An 18,290-nucleotide genomic window follows, 5' to 3' on the forward strand; every position below is an offset into this window, starting at 1 on the left:
GTCACCCAATGGCTTAATGATGAGGATGGTTAGTTCATGTTAGAATTAGCTGTAACACCGAATACTGTGGGTGGGTTATTATTTGCATTGTTCATCGTGGCTATCAATTTCATCAGAGTTTCTTTTAAGGAAGAAATTTCAGCATCTCTTGCGGACGAGATTTCAACCATAGTTTCTTTAAGGGATGACATTTCAGCTTCTCTTAAGGATAAGAGTGCAGCTATATTTTCTTTTACAGAGACTATGTCGGCATGTAGTTCCTCATATCTTCCATCTCTCCTCTGAGCAATGTAGGTCATCCTTTGTTCGCTGGATGTTGCGCCCCACAAATCAGATGGAGATGGTACTAACCAATAAGTGTAGACACAACTATGCCTATCTTCTCCCATGACTTGAGATAATAGATCATTCGTTGTTGTGCTATTCTATAAGGCTCTAGGTTACTAAGAGATTTCTTCATTGAGTTTTGCCTACAATAATAATTATCACATGGTAACAGTTAATGTGTAAATACTATAGTTGCTATTACACATTTATATGGAGCTCTTATTGCATGTAAATACATTAACATACCATTACTACTGATGAGGCTTCATCCACAGGGTTTCCATCTTTGCATGTATGAGTCAATATAAACATATCTGCTTGGCTTAGACCCTCCCCATTGGCATTTTTCCTCTATTATTATGTAAACAAGTTATATAACACAAATATACTAATATGGTTGGTCAGGTTATTAATAAAATTTACCTCTTCTTCATGTATTCGCACAAAACTCTTCGTGCCTGCCATGTGGTTAATCAGTTGTTTCTTCCGATTCTCTATATTTGTTTTAGAACGAGCCTATATGTAACACACTAACAAAGTAAATTATAAAATATCAACAAAAGATTTTGTACAATTTTATAATTGAATGAGGCATACCTTCCCCTCTTCAGAGTTCCAAAACTGAACAAGAGTCTTCCATTGATCCTCTTAGACCCGCTCATCAAGATCTACGAGCCGCTCCTCATCAGTCTCATGAGAAGAGTAGTGGAGTTTCTTCAGCTCACCCTTCCATTTCCTCCATTTTTTACCAATTGACTTCAGGACCCAAGCCTTAGCATTACGTCAAACTCAAACTTGGACTTCATCATATGTTAAAAGCAAATAATCACATAATGAATAAAAAAAATCTTTTAAAAAAAAGCATCGTAACCATTACCATGACAAGCCCCCACATATCATCTTTCTTCGCATTCGGCACCACCCTCCAATCATTGAATGTAAGGGGAGCATATTCTCCATTGCATGTTATTGTCCATATGAAATTTGTCAGCTTACTAGCATTATCACAAACGGGCTAGATCGTTGGCGGAAATAGAAATCTGTTGACCTTCACGCATTTTCCATACATCAAAGCATCGTGTGGCACCTCGAGTCCTTGGTTTCTTGGACGTTGAATCTATTGAATAAAATCACAATGGTATATATAAAACTAATTAACAAAAGCAAATTACATGATAAAACACATATTGTCCACGAGAGAAGAACACATTTTTGTTATAACACTAGTAGCCTGAGGCAGCTGAGGCTGGGCAAGACCAACATTAGTTTGGGGCAGCTGAGGCTAGCTGGTGCTATCAGTCATAGGGCCTACGGATGGCCTATACCTGTGTCTAGTACTCATGTTTAACACCTGTATATGTCTAGCAGTATGATAATCAAATATTTCTCATTTAAATGGAGATTCATAAAATGAACAACTTGATTTGTGGACAGTTGCGAAATATACAAGCCATACAAATTGCGAATCTCATTATCAATGGAACATATTCCAAAATCATCATATCAAGCAAAAGACATGTGAATTTCTATACAATGAAAATAAATGAACATGCGAAAATAATAATAACTCAACCATATAAAAAAAGACATGTGAATTTTCCTTTCATATTTCAGGACAATCTAGTATATAAGAAATCATTTATTGTACATAATGTCATTTCCATCACAATAAGAAAACTCAGTATTATCTATTTGGTCATCTACCATTATCTGGGTGGGTGGTAAAGGTGTGATAATTGTTGTACCATCGATATCTGTCATTTCCCAACTATCAATGCCATCACTCGGATCTTCCGAACTTTGATCATTACATGGCGAGCTTCCCAAGTATGCATCAACATCATCTGCAAACTCCTCCCCATGCATCTCAAAAAAGTTCCTAGGTTTCGCCCTCACCAGAACATGTCAATCCTTCTCGACATGGTCTTGCACATAGAACACCTGCTTAGCTTAAGATGCATACACAAACGGTTCATCAGACAACTGTCGACCGAAATGGCATAACCGTTTCAAATTCATGAGCGTGAACCCCAACCCATCCTTCCTGGCACCTCTGTCCTGAGATAGAACATCAACTGAATCACACCTAAATAATACAACTTTCCAATCACCACAATATTTCAATTCAATTATGTCTGTCAAGACACCATAGTAAGTTACATCTCCTGCAATAGGGTTTCAATCGTTGACAGTCGTAAAGCTTGATGTCTTTGTGGTCACCACAACTCCACTATGTTGAGTTTTTCTTTTCTTTTCTCGATCTTTAGTGTGAAACCTGAAGTCGTTTATGATAAAAACCCTTGTATCTTCTTATTACACAAGGACCCCGAGCTAGCCATCTAAGGTCTTCTGAGACCTGCCCATTCTCTACCTGGCGCAGCTATTAAACCTATTTAAAAAATATTAAAACAGAAGCACATGTCTGGACAATGAAAATAAATGAACATGCACACGTCAATCGACTTATTGTATCAACTACTTACATGATCGCTAAACCATTTGTGAAATGTTTCATTGTGAATGAGCTCTATATCCATTGGTCGTGCGTGAGGATTCTTCTACTTAACAACATTCATGTGTTCTCTGCAAATGAATTGGTTTCAGTAAGACAGGTGATAGTAACTTATTTTTCATCATGTATAAAATAAGTATTATAGTTTTCTTACTCAAGAAATGGGATGAGTGCGCCACTGTTAAACAGAACATATCGATGTGCCTGTGTAAATGTAACTTTATCTAGCACACAATCCCTAGGCTTCCCTAATGCTTGACCTATTCGTGGAAAAATAGCAGATTGTTCTATAGCGATGTTACCATAGTTGTCATTTCGTATTGATCGGTTGAACCTTATCTCCACATTATGCAAGTACCTCGAGCAGAACCCTTCTGCAATTGAACCATCGGGCCGACTTTTATTACGTACATATGACTTCAGCATGAGCAGGTACCTATGATTATCAATATTAAGAAGTTTAGAAATATATGGTCGATTAGCACAATTGGAACAACATGATAAATAAAATTAATTTATAAACATTAACACACACCTCTCGATGGGGTACATCTAACGGTATTGTACCAGTCCTGCAATTTTGGCCTCGCCCGCTAAATGAATGGGCAAATGCACCATAATATCAAAAAAAGCCGGCAGGAAAATCTTTTCTAGATGACAAAGTGTTACCGCAATTTGAGATTCCATTCGATCTAAATCTTTTACTCGGCCAACTTTGGAACACAATTCCCTAAAGAAATTACACAATTCAAGCAAGACTGAGCTCACGCACTTAGGCAATGTTGTTCATATCGCTATAGGAAGTAATTACTGCATCATAACATGACCATCATGGCTCTTAAGCCTTGAAATTTTACGCTCTTTGAGATGCACACATCGTGAAATATTGGTTGAATAACCATCTAGAACTTTTACTCGCTTCAAAACTTTGCAGAAATCATCTTTCTCACTCGATGACATGGTAAAGCATGTAGGTGGCAAATATGTTTTGTTCGATGAAAGCTCCCTTGGGTGCAATGTTTGTCTTATACCCATATCTTGCATGTCAAGACGTGCCTTTAAATTGTCCTTTGTTTTTCTTTCAATATTCAACAATGTCCCGTGTAATTGTTACACACATTCTTTTCAATATGCATCATATCCAGATTGTGCCGCAACAAATTATGCTCCCAATACGGCAAATCAAAAAAGATATTCTACTTCTTCCAGTTATATCGATCTTTTGCATTATCCTCTCGTCTTCTCATGTACCCATAATTTCCTGGAGTCTTCTTCCCAAATGTGACATTGATTCCTTGTAACTGATCCAACACATCAGACCTAGATTGCAAAGTTGGTGCCTCACTAAATTCTTCTATACCATCAAAAGATCTGCTATTACTTCTAAATCTATGATCAAGTTCCAATAATCAACGATAACTCATATAACAAAACTTTTGACCATGCTTCAAGTATTTAGACAAAGTGTCCTTGTTACAGTAAGGACAAGCAAGACGTCCTTTAGTGCTACATCCAGACAAGTTCGCATATGTAGGAAAGTCACTGATAGTCCACAACATTGCTGCATGCATTCAAAATATTTCATTTCTTGAGGCATCATAAGTGTCTATGCCAACCTCCCACAATTGCTTCAACTCATCTATTAAAGGTTGCAAATATACGTCAATATCATTACCAGGTCTAGAAGGACCAGGAATAAGCAAGGACATCATGAAATAAGATTACTTCATGCACATCCATGATGACAAGTTATATGGTATCAGAATAACCGGCCATGTGTTATAAGCAATACTCATTGTTTTGAATGGATTGAAACCGTCAGCTGTTAACCCAAGTCTAACATTGCGACTATCCGATGAAAAGGTCAAACGGTAGTGGTCAAAAGTTTTCCACGCTGGGGAGTCAGCTGGATGCCTTAACATTCCATCTTCAATACGACACTCATAATGCCATTTCATAGAGGATGCTATTTTAGATGACATGTATAACCTCTGGAGCCTTGGTTTCAACAGAAAATGGCGTAATATTTTGGATAGAATTTTTCGCTCTTTGGCAGTCGAAGAAGTCGCCTCGTCATCTGATTGATGTTCAAATACTTTTCATCTGGAAGCACCACATATACCACATAATTGCTCGTCGACAGCCTCGTTCCAATATAACATACAATTATTGGGACAAGCATAAATTTATTGTATTTTAGGCCCAAGTCCCCAATAATCTTCTTGGTTTCATAGAAAGACTTTAATAGGGTTTCACCTTAAGAAATGCATCCTTTAGCAATTCAAGTAACATCGTGAATGACTTGTTACTCCATCCACTAAGGCACTTTATGTGATATAGTCGAATAACGAAAGAGAGCTTACTAAACTTTTTGCAGCCTGAGTACAATTCCTTGTCGGCGTCTTCTACTAATTTGAAAAATTGTTGTGCTTCGGTATTAAGCCCCTGTGTAGGTCTATATGTTGCATCACTCTCTTGATCATACGGGCCCAAAAAATCGAATGCATCGTGTAACAATTCGTGCATATCATCATTTGGATCCAGATTAGGCATAGAAGAAGACGTGACTTCCCCATGAAAATATCAATGAGTATAACTCGTATTAAATCCGTCACACATGATATGATCGTATGTTTCTTGTCGAGATACCCAGAAGTTGTTATTGCAGTTCTTACATGGACATAGGATCCTCCCTCTATCACTTGCATTTGTAAATGCAAAGTCTAGGAATTCCGTAGCTCTACTTAAGTATGCATTGCTTACCCTAAATCATTTAATGCAATTGGAGGACATATCAAACAATGCATCTTAACCATTGGGCAACAGCAATTGGAAAGAGAAGTTACTGAGAAACCTTGACAAATGAATCCAACTCTTATCCATCACTATGTTCCTTAGCTACTTCGACAAGTTAGTTGAAATACAACGTAAGCTAGACAAAGCTTCCTAGGAAAGAAACTAGAATGGGTATAAGAGAAATTTAAGGAAGAGTACTAAAGAGAAATTTTAATGAAACAAGTACCATTATTGCTCACCCCACAAGCGACGACGATTTAGGCATCTAATAGAATCCCTAATGGTATCTCTGACTAACTAAATCAGTCACGCATCCAAGACTGGATAGATTATAATACTTTTATGTTCCTATTTAAATGCCCACACCGAAATTCCGGTAGCATCTCCGCATGTCTCTCCGGATACGTTAATCTTGCATTTGATTCCCATGTCAAGTATCCATATAATGTGAGGATATTTGACATTAGAAATAAATATAAGAAACGTAACCAGAGAGAAAAGGATAGATACAACGTAGAACTAGCATGTGCATTTAAATTAAGGAATCGAAAGCATTCTAATCTATCCAACCTTGAATTGTCCAAATGTGGGACAATTTGAAAATTTTTATGCCTCTAAAAGCACACTATATCTATGCTTGGCCACATAAAAATTCTCAAATGGGCAACCGATTGTCCTATACTTAAACAATTACATAATCAATTACAATTGACATTCATCATCTAGCTAAATAATAACAGAATGAATTTTAAACTAAAGAAATGAATTTTGTTTTGATAAATTAACCTAGTAATATCTACTACATACTAGTAACATACGAGCAATATTGGGGCACCATACTATAGGCTGCAAGAATATCATGTCCCTTTAAAAAATAAATCCTCTAAGGATAACATATATATATATATATAATAATAAGTTGTTTATTGTCATTTATAATCACAAGTATCATTCATCATCCAACTAACTATTAACACCGTTTACAAAAATAGAAGATATCCAACCAACTCCATATAATAACTTGCTGGGAACCGTCATACATTGTAATATCTTACGGCAGAGCGGGTTCTGAGGAGTTACAAGTTGGGCCTCTAGGAAAGCAAATAAATGAAGCGACAAAAATATAAATTAAGCAAGATCAATTATTTATGGGAGAGATTGATGAATAATACCTGGCAATTTTCTTGATATTCTTAAGAGAACAAACTTTACACCAATCACTAACACAATTGGAGGGCCGAATATAAAGCCCCTAGCCTCAACTCCTATAAGCATACCAAATTCAATATCAAATCCATAAAATTAAGTGCCTTCGTAGGTATAAGCATAAATTAAGACTACCAAATAAAAACAAACCGGTGATGACTAATGTTGTTATTTTTTAAAATCATAAATCATTCATGACTCTAAAAATGTCAGCGGAGGCATCCCACCATTGATCCTGCATGGCTGTAGAACAACCACAATTTCAAATTGGTCTAACACCAGATCATCTGATTCTTCCAAGCATAGGTAGAAACCCTAGAACCATATATCAAAACCACTGGCATAAGAACATGAGAGAAGAGATGATCGTTTTTCATGAAAGTGTGTTTTTGTAAGTAACCTATGACACCCAGATACAGATACAGAGAGCCAAATGGGTATAAGAATCCCAATTTCCTAGAATCACTGTAACCCGATTATCACATGCTATATGGATTTATTTTTATGATTTTTACTGGAAACATTCCATCTATGCTACTATTTTTCGGTTTTACTAAAACTTGTACCATTTTTTAAGTTTTTTTAACTCAGTAAATCTAGATAAACTGTCAACATTTCCCTGACTTCTCATAGTTAGGGATTTTTACAGCAAAAGATTCCTCGACAAGTTTGATTTTTTTAACCAAACAATGCCTGCTGTAATTGAAAATCCCACAAAGTGATTTTTTGTGGGTGAAAATGGCCAAAATGCCCTACTTTATCTCTTTTCTTTTTTTCTTTTTTCTAAGAAAGTGGTGAAATCAAGCATTGTGGCGCACATATGATCATGTGTGTATGATTTCCAACCCCTCCAATAGTTGCAATGCAGAATGATGATCAAATGAACCAAAAAAGGCTAAGCCAATTATCAGGTGAGCCCCACCCAAAATCCTCCAAATTCATGTGTCACCCACCTGATGATTGGATCGGCCTGTTGCAATTGTTGGACAGGCTGAATGTAATACACATGATGTGGGCCCCACAAAACTCGGCTTCACCGCTTTTTTAGAAGGACAAAATAATAATAATAATAATAATAATAATAATAATAATGAAACATGAGAGGACATTTTACTCCGTAAAAAGCACTTTCAGAGATTCTTAATTTTCATGAAATCAGTATTCTTGAGGAATGATATGGACAAATTCGGAAAAGAAAAAAAGAAAAGAAAAGGTAAGAAAATTGTTAGGATCTTGAAAAAAATTAACCAAATGCAACATGATTTGGTTATCATGTTAATACTGGCATGTTGAGCATATATAAGTACCATCAAAGATGAATTATTGTATCACGAATGTATAAAATATCGACAAGAAGAAAAAGAAAATGCATTAAAGAGATTGTACAAGTACATTTTCTTCTTCTGGACTTGGGATGGTGGATGTTGAGCCATCTATAATTCAAATGTTTGATCTATCAAAAAGATTCACATGTTTTTCTCATCACCTGTCTCCTTTCTTTACTTCAAGGTAATAAAATAAAATTCAATATAGTTTCACATCACATGTGATACAGGTGTTCAGATCGGAACTAATGTTTCACTGTCCACCAGCGATATAGGACTCTGAAGCATGCTTTGGGCGTCTTGTCAATCATACTATGAAAATATGCAGGGGCTTATCTGAGAAGGGAGCTGTGGAGATAGGGCAATGTAATAATTCAGAGGGTGGTGATTTCTGTAGCTAGAAGATTCAAATTTAAATGTGTGAATCTTTAGCATGCGTAAGGGAAATAGAAGAGGCAGGAAATTCCCAAAACCTAACAATTGAGAGAGCCAAATTCATCACTATTCACCATATTCTACTGTAACTGAAATTTGCATCCAACTGCAACACTCCGTCTTCCAACAAGAAGACATGAATTCCCATGGAAAATATTGAGACATCCTAATCTACCTTGGTAGGATTGTATATTGCACCAAATGAATGATCTTTCATGATTATTTCAGAAGGGTTGATTCCTACCCATTTACATATTACACACTCTCTTCACATTCATGATAAATAATCAAAATTACAAAGAAGCTTCACCAAATAAATCTCTCAAATCCTAAAAAAAAAGTTTTTATTTTTATTTTTAAAATTCTTTTTCTTTTAAAGAAACACGTAGATAATAAAAATCAGGACACTAGGACAAAAAAAAAAAAAACCCAAAGGGAGAATTCGACAAAACAATATGATCAGTTAATAACTACGTGGCTTTAGAAGCAATTGTCTCCCATTTTCCCCTTCAATGCATTTGTTAAATTCAATTAAGGAAAAGCCATTCTGTGGTTGTTTTAAAGAAGAATGGTGATGCGTTCATTTCTAGAAATCCAAAGCATGTTAATTATTGTTATTTGATATATTTTGGGATAAGAAAGCCTAAGGATGATGAATTTGTTCATGTAGGTATGCACAAACGAGGAAGCTGACCACAAAGTAAGATGTTTATAGTTATGGGGTGGTTCTTCTAGAGCTTCTAATAGGATGAGTACCTGTCGATAACAAAAGGCCTCCCGGAGAGCATATCCTGGTTTCATGGGTTGGTAACCAAAACCTACACTACAAATTTATTCAACAGTTTTTGCAAACTTGCCAAAAAAAAGAAAAGAAAAAAGAAGCTTACTAGGCCCCCACGAAAGCCAATATCTTAATTGGCATGAGCTCAACTACTCAAGCTAAGACTCATAATCTAATTACTCTTTTGTGTGAAAAAAAAAATTAATTAATAAATAAATAAAATTCTATTTGCTGTGTTTGAAATAGCAATTTCTAAAAGATTTTTGTGTTTAACACCCATGTCTAACAAACCTCTCAGAGACATTTCGACTATTCTATTGGGAAGAAAGACTCTTCTATAGGGAAGAAAGTCAATGTATCTTCTCTTCTTGTGTTTTAGTAGTACTTTGTAGTCTTTATACAGTTCTTACTCTTGGTTTATTTATAGCTACAGAGATATAATTTTCCATATCTTTTGCAGACATACAAGTAAAACTTACATAATACTTAACATTTTTCAAGGTTGTGGTCTGTTTTCCAGGGTCGCAGTCTGTGTTCGTGTCCAAGTTATGCAGATGATGTCCAAAATGAAATATTACTGGTTTACATCATTCAGAAAGAGGACCACCCACAACCTATCCTATGCTGCAACCCAATTTCTTATGCCTTTAGAAATTGTCCAAAATGATATATTAACACTGCTCACACTGTCCATCATGGCCGCTGACCTTAGAGCCTTCATTGAAATCATGTTCCAAAACAACGAAAACATAGCATACATATAAATTGAAAACTGTTAGAACAGAGACATTTCATCAAACACATGTTGTGCACATCTTAAACATTCACAGAAATAAACCATAAAAGGGATTTTTTATGAAAGCCCTAATCCTTTTCCCATTACATCTGTAGTAACCCAGGCCATCTAGATCATTGGTCCCATTGTTTACCAGACATGGCCAATGAACCCCCACTGATCGGAAGATCCTAATCATAAAAATATCGATGAATTTGAACCACTAACAGATTTATGAAAATCAAACCACTGATCGGAATTTGAACAACTAACAAATGATTAACATCATCTATTAGTGATTTGAGCCATGGACATATGGATAATGAGAAGTACACAAGAAAAACAAACCAATAAACCATACAAGTGATTTTTTAGGAAAGCCCCAATCCTTTTCCCATTACAGAGTTTAGGAAATCCCTAATTTTAATATTGTATCCTCGATAATTTACGGATTTACAGATCTAAAAATAAAAAATCTAAATATCTATTTGAGAGAAATGAGTACCTGGCTGGGGAAGAGATGAAGGGCAGGGGCTGCTGGTCGCACCAGATCTGGAGATGATGCAAGTGAGGAAGAGAGAGAGAGAGAGAGAGAGAGAGAGGGAGAGGGGTCGGGAGAGGGAGAGAGATCGGACGGTGCGGGTGATACATTAAGGTGGGCCATGCAATCAAGGAAGAAGAGAGGGGGAGAGAGAGAGAGAGAGAGAGAGAGAGAGAGAGAGAGAGAGAGAGAGAGAGAGAGAGAGAGATGCGAAATGGGTTTGGAGTGGAGGGAAATGGAAGGTTTCGTGAGAAGGACGCGGAATGGGTTTGGAGTGGAGGGAGATGAAAGATTTCTTGCAAGTATAAAAACCTAATGGATCCATGGCTCAACATTGAGAAAAAACATTAACAAATAGTTGAAATAAGAGTTTGACTCTTACAACACAATGTTAAAACTACGTTCTATTGTGTACTATGTCTACCTGAGATCACCCATCCGAAACTAATATGGGATCTATTTTGTTACCAATGGTTGTGGTCTTTGTTGTATAATTAGAGGATTGCAAAAACATGTATTTTCCCAACCAATCTACACATGTATCTAATTACAAATGATAGTTTCCGGTTGAACGTTTCATTGCTCATATCTCCCATAAATTATTGTATTAAGTTAATAAAAGAATTCAATTATATTCCACACATACACCCTTTCATACTCAGACATGCATAGATAGGCTTTTACGCTTATTCGATTATGTTCCATCTTTAGATTTACACCATCTCAAACTCTCAACCCATCATCATGGAGTTCTCACAATCTAAAACACATTGATATAATCCTTTCAATGATGGCACATGTATTAAAATTTGATTGTCCATCAAAATCTTGCTTGAATGATAATTGATTGACTGCCAATCTCAATACACCTACAACTCAAATTGCAGCTCAAATATGTTGATACAAAAAATTTGATCCATACCACACTGGAAAAAAGATAGTGGCAATGTTCAAATGGAAATGATATTTATAGCATCTTCTGTCCATACTTTTAATTACCTTCTACTTTTAGAAATAGATTGAAATTTTAAAATATATTATTTAACTGTCAAAGGTAAAATTGGTGCACATAATATGAAAGGGGTGAAATAATAATTTGGATAACTTATTCCTATTTTGGTGCATGCATAAATACAGTGCTCGACACACATGTATCACATGTGTCACATGCACGACTGTTCAAGTTCAAACCCTCCACATTTGTGAATTTTCCTTTGCCGATCTTTAAGCTCCCAACATAAGCCACGTTTTGGTGTGCTATTACATTATAAATGCTACATGTGAATGTTTGTGATAAATGAATAACCCATTTGAGAAAGCATGACCTAAGTATCTCATCTAAGATGTATGCCCTAGATTTTTTTAAGACACATACTTCACGCTCGGGCACTCGAACCCATGACCTTAGTGTTGAAGCACACGTTCTCTACTATAGAGCCATGGGTTAGAACCCCATGCCCTAGAATAACTTGTTGACACAACTTACACGTAAATGGCCTCTGAGATATTGTATTTGACAATTAGAACATTGAACAATGTTGTACCTCTTTAGTATTGTCCATTCACTTGGTGGTAATGTTGTGACCTGTGGCTAGAGCTATACATGAGTCAAGTTAGCTCGGTTAGCCTGGTTGACTCGACTCGGAAAAGCTCAGCTCGCCTTGGTTTAAAATTGGATTCATATCAAGTCGAGTTGGTTTTTGCAGCTTGAAAAATTTTTGAGCCAAGTTCGAGCTTGCCCGAGCTCGACTTAACTCGGCTCGAACCCTAACTCGATCGACTCAGATAGAATCAGTCGGTGACTTGGTTATTTTATCTTGATGCTGCTCACCGAGTGTTTGACAAAATGACTCAACGAAGTATTGTTTCTTGGACTGCCCTCATATCAAGGTATTCTCGAAATGAGCATTTGAGGGAAGATTGAAGAAATAAATCACCACCAAAAAAAAAAATATATTATGGGATTACCCTCATATTTTAATCTTGATGCTGGTCACGGAATATTTGATGAAATACCTGCAAAGTGTTGTTCCTGTTTTGGATTCAAAGTACGGGAGATTGAGGATGCATTCCATGTATTTGAGAAAATATCACACAGGCTCAAAACTTGACTTGATCTAACGCAAGTTGTTGACTAAATCAAGCCAAATTGGTTAGTCAAGCTCAAGGATCTAGCTGAGCTAATTTTGAGTTAGGATTAGCTGCTAAACGAGCCGAGCCAAGCTACGATAAGCTTGACTTGATTCAACTCGTGTACGGCTCTACTTGTGGCCCAATATTTCCATTATGGCTAAACCGAATACAAAGTGTCGTAGTTTAAGCTTAACTTATAATGTGGTGTGGAACTCATTTTGATTTTTGCATGACATCCAATCCATCCTTCATGTCTGCCCCCTTGTATTATTTTGGGTGCCCAAAATTTAGGCGGATTGAAAACTTAAGTGGACCACACTATATAAAATCATGCCTAGGACCTTGAAAATTACATGGTTTGGCCTACCTGAGTTTTGGATAAATCTAGTTTTTATACACCAAGCAGAGGTGGAACCACAGGTGGAGAAGGGTTGGGTTACGGCCAGGTGGAGGGTAGCCCCTAATGGGCCCCAGGGCTTAAACCCTAGAACTAACCCACCATGTCCTTCACTAGCCTAAAACAACCCTGTCCTTGGCCACACAGGGTTGGTCGCCCATGCTAGGCCAATCCTGTAAGGAAAATAGTTGCGTGATCACAAGCTTGAATAAGTTCGATTTAATTTAATTTTTCTTTTCTTTTGAATATCCTCCATTCAAAAATAATCCTACATTTAATGACCTGGATCAATGAACCATGAATATGAGTGTCTTTAAACCGCGCTGTCCACCGAATGGGAACTGTTGTTGTCAAAATCTAGACTTCCCTCCACTCGGAGCTCCAAACTCCTACCGAGCCTTGGAAATACACAGAAACAGTGAGCAAAGGAGACCCTGGCTTAAACAGGGGACCCTCCGATGCCTAAGTTAGGTCAAAGGAATCTGGGTCTAAGTCGAGTTGTAGAGGGAGAGTGCGAGATATTGCGTACCTGTCTCCTCCCCGAAAGATGCTACTTATATCCCCTTGCTTAGAATGGGCATGTCCACATAAGTCGGCGCATCTTGGGGCATTTGCTACATCCCGCTGGTGATTCGGCCACCCGGTCATTCAGTAGTCATGCGGATGTGGGTGGTTGAGTAACCGTCGCTAATCGTGCGGCAGTAGGACACCTCACAGTCCCCCTTATTAGTAAAATTTGCTTAGAACTCCGAGCTGACTGCCTCTGCCTCGGATCGTTCCAAGCGCCGAGCTAGTCATCCAGGCCTAGGGCCTCGAAGCGAAGGTATAACGAATGTCGAGTTGGAAATCCGCCCTCTACCTATTCATGTAACTCCGAGCTTAGTCCTACGCCTCAAGTCGACTCTGAATAGCCTCGGTCCTCGGAGTTCACACGTCTCTGATCTTCCCATAACTGGAACTATTAATGTTTTTCAACAATCATAATAGTGGCCCACTTAGTGATTTGACTGAGCTCTTTGGGCCACTCATTAGTGGCCCTGGGCCTAGCCCTCGAGTTAAGAGAACCAAGCCCTAGTCACAAGTTGGGGTGCTGTAGACCGGCAGGGCCTCCTAGCCCATTCCCACCCTAAAGCTCAGAATAACATGAAGGGCGCATGATGAACGGATTGGATGTCATGAACATATCACAGTAGGCCCCACATTGTCCAACACATCATATGTTACCTAGAAAGCTTTCAATTGGATCAGCTTCGTTTTTCTGAGTCACCTGGGCCTTTGTACCACGTGCCATATGAGTACACATGGAATGGAATCATCTAAAGCTAGAGCTGTACACGAGCAGCAAGAGCTCGATAACTCGCTCGACTTGGCTCGAAAAAGCTTGACTCGACTTGGAACTAGCTCGACTCGAGCCGAGTTCGAGCTGATTTTTGGAGCTCGAAATGAGTTCGAGCTTGCCCCTGTTCGACTCGACTTGACTCGAATATTGCTCGAACTCGGCTCGACTCGGTACAGGGTATATATACCATTTAAAAATTAAAACCCCAGCTCCCATTTCCAGCCCAGGCACTCGTTCCCCTTCCCCAAAAAAACAAAAACCATTCTAGAAGAAGAGAAGACAGAAGAAGCAGAGAAATCAAAGAAAAATAAATCAAACACAATCTTCTCCAGTTGCAATCCTTCTCAAACATCATAATACCATCTCTCTCTTTCCTAAATATAATGCATTTCTTTAATATTTCCAGCACCCAAATTCCATAGCCTATCTCCCACCAAAGAAGATGATCTTCCAAATAGAAGCCGACGAAAGAGAAGAATCACTCTCCTTCTGCGATCTCCCGATCACTAAAGACGTAAACGGAGGTAGAATCATCGCCAGAGAAGAAAATGGGAGACCCCCAAATCAAGATTTCTTTAATGAACTTGGCGACAAGATGTCCGCTGCCGAAGACATCTTCCTATAGTGGAAGCTACTGCCGAACATGAAGAACAAATGCTAGAACTATTGTAATTTTATAAAGAAGAGCTTCTGTTGCTCGAAGTTGGCTTAAACTCGGCGCTTGAAATTGGCTCAAACTTGGCTGAGGCGAGCACGAGCTATTGCTCCGAGCTCAAAGCTTGAGCCGAGCTGAGTACGTGCTGGGCCTCAAGTAGACCGAGTTGAGCACGAGATGGGCAAAGCTCGGCTCGGCTCGACTCGTGTACACCTCTATCTACATCACACGTTCTCTGTAGAGTATAGTGTGTAACACCCAAGTTTTGTGGGGCCCACCATCTAAGTTGAATGGAAACTATTTACAAGTGTCTTTCAACTGTGCATTTTTATATAAAAGTCGCCCACTTAATGATTGGACCAGGATGCCGGAGGAGTCGGCCCATCCATGATTGGCTCATGCTAGCCCAGCTCAGACACCAGGGTCCGATTTCAAGCCTTGGCTTGGCCTTCGAGGCTAGTTTAGGGATCAAGTTGTGGCACTATGGGCCAGGTGTCCAGCACATCCCACGCCCTAGCTCCAAGGATAACTTGAGGGGGTACATGATGGACGGATACGATGTCATTGACACATTACAGTAGGCCCACATATGTTAAGCTTAACCTTCAAATCTTTCTATTGGATCTAGCCTCAGTCATCCCAATCGCTGAGACGATGGCTCCATGGCTTGAAACACCCAAGCTTTGTGGGGCCCACCATGTCGTATAGGAAAGTATGAAAGATACACATGCCTTGGCGGCTCCACACAAAAACCTATGGTTCCTGTCTCATGTCCATTGTTTCCTATGGCATAAGCCACCTCCGTTGTGGATCTGGTTGAAATTTGGCTCCAAGTAGAGCTGGGCATCAGATCGAGTCGGATCGGATTGGGCCCAACCTGATTCAGTTCGAAATTTGCAGGGTCAAACCCGAACTCGATCCGATCCGGTACCGAGTCCAGGCCATCTTACTCGATCCGATCCGATCTTCTGCTGCCCTGAACCGACCTGAGTTCGACGCGGTCAGGAAAATTTAGTCGGATCGGATTGGACAAGGTTTGGATCATTCATTTTTTCCAACGGTGTGGAAATTATTATTCTCATTGTTTCCTATGGCGTGATCTACTTGATTACTGGATATATTTAAAATTTAGTATCAACCCCTAAATTATATATAGAAAAATTGATGGACAGTGTGGATAAACTAAAAAATTCAAGACGGGCCCCACATAGTTTACTTAGTAGGATAAAACTGTAAAGCACACGCCAGCTACATAGCTTCTTGAAGAAGCTTATACCTGCTACATGACTTCCTGAAGAAGCTTCAAGTCACGTGCTCGAAGACGAGCACTCTCTGGAAATAGGATTGCGTATTGTACTGAGTACACTCATTTGGGCCCACCTTGAATGTATGTGGTTTATCCAATCTGTCCATACGTTGTTTCAGCTAATTTTATACATTGAGCCTAAAATTGAAGCATATACAAAGCTCAAGTGAACCAAACCACTGGAAATAGTGGGAATAATGATTTCGACCATTGAAATCTTTCTAATGCCCACAGTGATATTTATTTGTCATCCAACATGTTCATAAGATAAAAAATACTTGGATGAAGGGAAAGATAAAATATCAGCTTGATCCAAAACTTCGATGGCCCCTAGAAATTTTCAATGGTAGACACTCATTTCACACTATTTCCTATGGTGTGGTCTATTTGATCCTTGGATATACTTTATTTTTGGCATATGTAAATGAAATTAACTTTTAAATTGGATGGACTGTGTGGATCAAATAGATAAATCACGGTGGATCCCACAGAGTTTAGTCAGTACGCTTGGCATACTGAGTTACTCAGTACGCAATCCGCTTCCCACTCTTTGACCTCTGTAGCTACTAGCTAACACACACCACCTATACAAGCATCTGCTTTAGGTACGTGTTGCTCGAAGACGAGCACTGACGCTCCTCGAGCTCTGAGTTGTACGAACGGTTCAAAGAAGATCAAAGTTACATGAGCCTTACAGTGATGTATTTATTATATCTACACCGTTCATCTGTTTTCAGATATCATTTTAGAGCATCATCCAAAAAATGAATCATATCCAAAGATCATCTGGACCACACTATAAATAGAAGCGGAGATAATGATTTTCACTGTTAAAAAATTTGTAGGATCCACCTACTAATATGAGATATAGGGAGGGGTAAACTTGTAATTTACTAGTTGCTACACCCGATGCGGTCCGGATCGAATCAGATCGGATCCAAACGGATCGGATTTCAGTTTGGTTCGGTCGGATTTACTACGTATCCAAATCCGATCCAATTGTCGTTTGAATCTGACCGCTAGTACCCGAACCTAACTGATCCAGGCCATCGGTTTTATTCGAATCAGGGCGGATGGGGTCCATTTTGCCCACCCCTAGCTCTAGTTATAGAATAAAGGAGAAACCCGATGGGCGGAGTAGATTCACAGATACAATGTGGGGTCATAGAGCTGGGGGTGTGTTTTATGCAAAGTCGATCAGGTTCGTCTTACGGGATGCGTACTCAGTACACTATAGTACGGTACAGCGTGCTGAGTAAACACTGTGGGTCCACCGTGATATATGAGTTTTATCTACACCGTCCATCCATTTTCAGCTTATTTTATAGTGCATGCTTAAATTGAAGCATATCCAAAGCTCAAGTGGACCACACCACATTAAACAGTGGAAATTGAACGCCCACCGTTGAAAACTTCTCAGGGCCACAGAAGTTTTGGATCAGGCTGATATTTGTGTTTTCACTTCATCCATGTTTGTGTGACCTTGTGAACAGGTTGGATGACAAATAAACATCATCCTAGGTCTTAGGATGGTTTCAACGGTGGATGTTATTATCCCCACTGTTGCCTGTGGTTTGGTCCACTTGATCTTTATATACGCTTCAAGTTCGGGCTCATAACCTATAAAGATCTGGAAAAAGACGGACAGAGTGGGTAAGATGCATACATCACAGTGGCCCCCACAGAATTTACGTATAGCGTGATGAGTTGCTCGGTACCCATCCGCGTCGGGTCCGTAAAGCTACGCGGCTCCCTGTCCCAT

At 38.7% G+C, this 18,290-nt stretch overlaps 1 long non-coding RNA gene across 1 annotated transcript; it reads right to left on the reverse strand.

The window, feature by feature from the left end:
• Positions 1-390: 390 nt before the first annotated feature.
• On the reverse strand, positions 391-1,118 carry LOC131238514 (uncharacterized). The gene is made up of 4 exons (XR_009167883.1): positions 925-1,118; positions 751-843; positions 574-678; positions 391-470 (listed from the first exon to the last, which is right to left on the reverse strand). It is a non-coding gene; the product is annotated as an uncharacterized LOC131238514 (long non-coding RNA).
• Between the last annotated feature and the right edge of the window lie 17,172 nt (positions 1,119-18,290).

Source organism: Magnolia sinica, chromosome 3, assembly GCF_029962835.1.
Source record: "Magnolia sinica isolate HGM2019 chromosome 3, MsV1, whole genome shotgun sequence".
NCBI classification, from domain to species: Eukaryota; Viridiplantae; Streptophyta; class Magnoliopsida; order Magnoliales; family Magnoliaceae; genus Magnolia; species Magnolia sinica.